At 46.2% G+C, this 4,665-nt stretch overlaps 1 pseudogene; it reads right to left on the reverse strand.

The window, feature by feature from the left end:
• Nucleotides 1-674: 674 nt before the first annotated feature.
• Nucleotides 675-3,467, reverse strand: LOC101128181 (uncharacterized; annotated as a pseudogene).
• Between the last annotated feature and the right edge of the window lie 1,198 nt (nt 3,468-4,665).

The following is a 4,665-nucleotide window of genomic DNA, read 5'->3' on the forward strand; positions in this document are numbered from 1 at the left end:
CACCTACCCCCACGCCTGGCTCATTTTTGTATTTTTAGTAGAGATAGGGTTTCACCATATTGGTCAGGCTGGTCATAATTAACGTCTTGTTGGGTTTAACTCGAAACGCAAAAATGTTGAGTCTGTACAGCCTATATTTGTAGGTTTATTGCAGTTCACTTCCTTTGGCTGCTAGACCACACATAACTCATGGCAAACTCCAGAAAAAAAAAAAAAGACAGAGAAAATAAACAAAAACAAAAACAGAGTTTCCACCATTCCATCATTCCCCTTCTTTATTCATTCTGTTTGGTGCCTTAAAAAAAATCATTAAAGAAAACATATATAAAATGAAGATTTACCGTTGACGTTTTTAATTTGTACTCAAGACACTCATCTGCTCAGCGCACACTGTAGTGAAAGACACCGTCTGCTGTAACTTAAAAAAAGTGTGTCTGGGCCGGGTGCGGTGGCTCACGCCTGTATTCCCAGCACTTTGGGAGGCCGAGGCGGGCGGATCACAAGGTCAGGAGATAGAGACCAGCTTAGCTAATACGGTGAAACCCCGTCTCTACTAAAAATACAAAAAATTAACTGGGCGTGGTGGCGGGCGCCTGTAGTCCCAGCTATTCGGGAGGCTGAGGCAGGAGAATGGAATGGTGTGAACCCAGGAGGCGGAGGTTGCAGTGAGTTGAGATCGCACCACTGCACTCCAGCCTGGGCAACAGAGTGACAGAGCGAGACTGTCCCAAAAAAAAAAAAAAAAAAAGTCTGCCAAGGAGTTTTGCTTCACCCATGAAAGGAAGAAAATGGTCCAGGTAAAACGGCCATCGGGATGTAACAAAAAATTGTCAAAGATCACACCCTATAGAGGTGGCTGATTTGATACAACAGCCAGTGAACTTTTTGATGACAAATATTGCAGACTGCAAGAGACACTTCTTGTTCATGGAAATAGAAATAAAGCATGGTGTCTGCGCCCGGCTTTCTGCTGTAAGCTGAAGTATTTCACGGCAGCAGGAATTCGGCAACCCACCGTTTACACTCCACCCTTTAAAATGGCTGAGTGGGGTGGGGACCTGCCTTTGGGGAGAAAAGCAAATTTTATTTAAGCCCCTGAAAGAGGAGTGGGTTGGCCAGGCGCGGTGGCTCACACCTGTAATCCCAGCACTTTGGGAGGCTGAGGAGGGTGGATCACTTGAGGTCAGGAGTTTGAGACCAGCCTGGCCAGCATGATGAAACCCCGTCTCTACTGAAAATACAAAATTAACCAAGCGTGGTGGCACATGCCTGTAATCCCAGCTACTGGGGAGGCTGAGGCAGGAGAATAGCTTGAACCTGGGAGGCGGAGTTTGCAGTGAGCCAAGATCATGCCATTGCACTCCAGCCTGGGTGACAAGAGCAAAACTCTGTCTCAAAAAAAAAATAAAAATAAAAATAAAGAGTTGATCTCCTAGGAATTAACACCACAGTGGTGATTACCAGAAGCTGGGGAAGGGAGGGAGAAAGAAGGGATGGAAAGAGGTTGGTCCACGTGTACAAAGTTACAATTAAATAGGACTAAATTACGTAGTTTTATTTCTCTTCAGGGTGACAATATTTAACAAGAATATATTGAATATTACAAAATAGTCCAAAGAGAGGATTTTCTTGGAGGGAAGTGTGGGAATGGGGTGAAGGATAAAAGACAACAAATTTGATACAATGTATAGTGTTCGGGTGTTGGGCGCACCATGTTCTCACAAATCTCCATTGAATAACTTACTCATGTAACCAAATACCACCTGTGCTCCAATAACTTATGGAAAAATAAAGTTTTAAAAAAAGATACATATTGCAGAGCATGGTGGCTCACGCCTGTAATCCCAGCACTTTGTGAGGCTGAGGGAGGTGGATCACCTGAGGTCAGGAGTTCAAGACCAGCCTGACCAGCATGATGAAACCCCATCTCTATTGAAAATACAAAATTAACCAGGTGTGGTGGCACACGCCTGTAATCCCAGCTACTTGGGAGGCTGAGTCAGGAGAATCGCTTGAACCTGGGAGGCGGAGGTTGCAATGAGCCAAGATCATGCCATTGCACTCCAGCCTGGGTGACAAGAGCGAAACTCTGTCTCAAAAAAAAAAATGCATATTCCTCAGCCACTGGAAAATGAGATTTCTGAGCAGCTGGATCTGATAATTACCATGAGGTGTCATTACATGATATACACGTGCTTGGAAGCATTATATGTCATAAATGTGTACGATCATTATGGAGTTTTTTTCTTGAGACAGGGTCTTGTTCTGTTGCCTAAGCTGGAGTGTGCAGTGATGCAATCATGGCTCAGTGCAGCCTCAACCTCCTGGACTCAAACCATCCTTCCACCTCAGCCTCCCCAGTAGCTGGAAATACAGGTCTGCACCAGTCGGTCCAGCTAACTTTTGTACTTTTTTTTTTAAGAGATGGGATCTTGCTATGTCGCCCAGGCTGGTCTTGAACTTCTGACCTTGTGATTCTCCCACCTCAGCCTCCCAAAGCGCTGGGATTACAAGCATGAGCCACTGTGCCTGATCCGAACGATGATTCTTAAAAATAAAATAAAACTTTAGAAGAGAAGAAAATCTAATGGTGGTTTTTGTCTTTTCATTGGCTCTGTGTTACTTTGTAGCTGCAATTTTTCTTTCCTTCATTAAGTCAGCTCCAAATTTGCAAACTCAAGTAAAGGGTAAGTGAGTTTTCTGTGTATCTTCTTGGCATGGGGTGGTGAGTGTGTGTACGTGTGTGTGTGTGTGTGTGTGTGTGTGTATTTGTATGTCCAGGGTTCCTCCACATCCCTGAAGAGACTTGGGGCTCCTTAATATCCATATAATTTCTATTTTGAGCAGAAAGAGGAAAAGTCAACGTTTTGGAAACTCCAAACTCCACCAGGGGCTTGGCTGAAACAGGTGTGTGTCGTTTCTCCAACCAGCCAGCTCGCCTGCGAATCTCAGAACTTACGTTAATGAGAGTTGCTTGCCCACAGCTCTTCTACGAATAATGTTTTTGTATGTAAAGGAGAAGCAAAAACATTTTTTTGACCTCTTGGAGCACGAAAATCAATAAGAAGTTGATAAAGCAAAGTCTGTGCCTGCTGAAAATAAAACAAGTGTGGTTTATTTACCCACCGAATCCTTCACGTTGTCAGACCTGCATCGAGATGATTTATAGACCAACACCCCACGAAATCATTTAAAGCAGATTAGATTCCTAGGACAATCCTCTCTAATATGACAAGCTGATAGAGGCTGACAGGTAACTAGGTTGTTCAGGATGGCAAGCCAGTCTCAGAAATTCTGATTAAATTAAAATATTAATGGTACCACCGGGAGAGGAAGATTGAGTTGAGGTGGGCGAATTCTGTGAGGACCGAGGTGCAAACACCAAGTCACAGTCGCTGTGCTGGAAGCAGAAGCCTGGAGGTGCCAGAGGAAGTTACCTTTGCTAAATCCGAAAGCAGGGCCTGCATTGCGGTGCTGGGGGCAGGGTGGGGACAACGCACCTGCCAGGCTCAGAAGGGAACACGGAGCTTCCCTAATCACCTCCTCTCTCCTGCAGCTGCAAAGGTGATGGCCAGAGACCCTCGTCTCTGCAGCTCTTAATTCTCCAGTAGCCTCTCCCATGCCCTCTGCAAATGCCCGTTTGCAGGGCACTTTAACCCAATCTGAAATTGAGCCTCCAGCACCGTGACTGTGTACAGACTCTCTAGGAAACTGTCTTGTGCCGGCTGGATGAAAGCTTATTGCTGTGTGTGTGTAGTGTGTGTGTGTGGTTTTTTTTTTTCCCTGCAGAGAAAAATGCAAAGAATCTTGCCCCGGCCACAGGAAAAGGAGATTCCTGAGCAATGTACCTTTCTTTCTTTCTTTTCTTTTCTTTCTTTCTTTCTTTCTTTCTTTTTCTTCTTTCTTTCTCTTTCCTTCCTTCCTTCCTTGCTTCCTTCTTTCTTTCTCTCTTTCCTTCCTTCTTTCTTTCTCTGTCTCTCCTTCCTTCCACCCTTCTTTCTTCCTTTCTTTCTCTCTCTCCTTCCTTCCGTCTTTCTTTCTCTCTCCCTTTCTTTCTTCTCTCTTTCTCTCTCTCCTTCCTTCCTTCTTTCTTCCTTTCTTTCTCTCTCTCTCCTTCTTTCTTTCTCTCTCTCCTTCTTTAGTTCTTTCTATTTCTTTCTGTCCTTCCTTCCTTTCTTCCTTCCTTCCTTCGCTTTCTTTCTTTCCTTCTCTCTCTTTCTTTCTCTTTCTTTCTCTCTCTCTCTCCCCTTCCTTCATTCCTTCCTCCCTCCCTCCCTCCCTCCCTCCCTTCCTTCCTTCCTTCCTTCCTTCCTTCCTTCCTTCCTTCCTTCCTTCCTTCCTTCCTTTTCTCTCTCTTTCCGGCTGGCTGGGTGGCTTGGCTGCCTTGGCTGGCTGGGTGGCTTGGCTGGCTTGGCTGGCCTGGGTGGCTGGGTGGTTTGGCTTGCCTGGCTGTCTGGCTGGCTTGGCTGGCTGGCTGGCTTTGGATGGGTGGCTTGGCTGGCTTGGCTGGCTGGCAGGATTGGCTGGCTAGCTGGCTTGGCTGGCTTGGCTGGCTGTGTGGCTTGGCTGGCTTTGCTGGCTGGCTGGCTTGGCTGGCTGCCTGGCTGGCTTGGCTGGCTTGGCTGACTGGCTGGCTTGACTGCCTGGCTGGCTTTGGCTGGGTGG

The sequence above is a fragment of the Gorilla gorilla genome, chromosome 18 (assembly GCF_029281585.2).
Source record: "Gorilla gorilla gorilla isolate KB3781 chromosome 18, NHGRI_mGorGor1-v2.1_pri, whole genome shotgun sequence".
NCBI classification, from domain to species: Eukaryota; Metazoa; Chordata; class Mammalia; order Primates; family Hominidae; genus Gorilla; species Gorilla gorilla.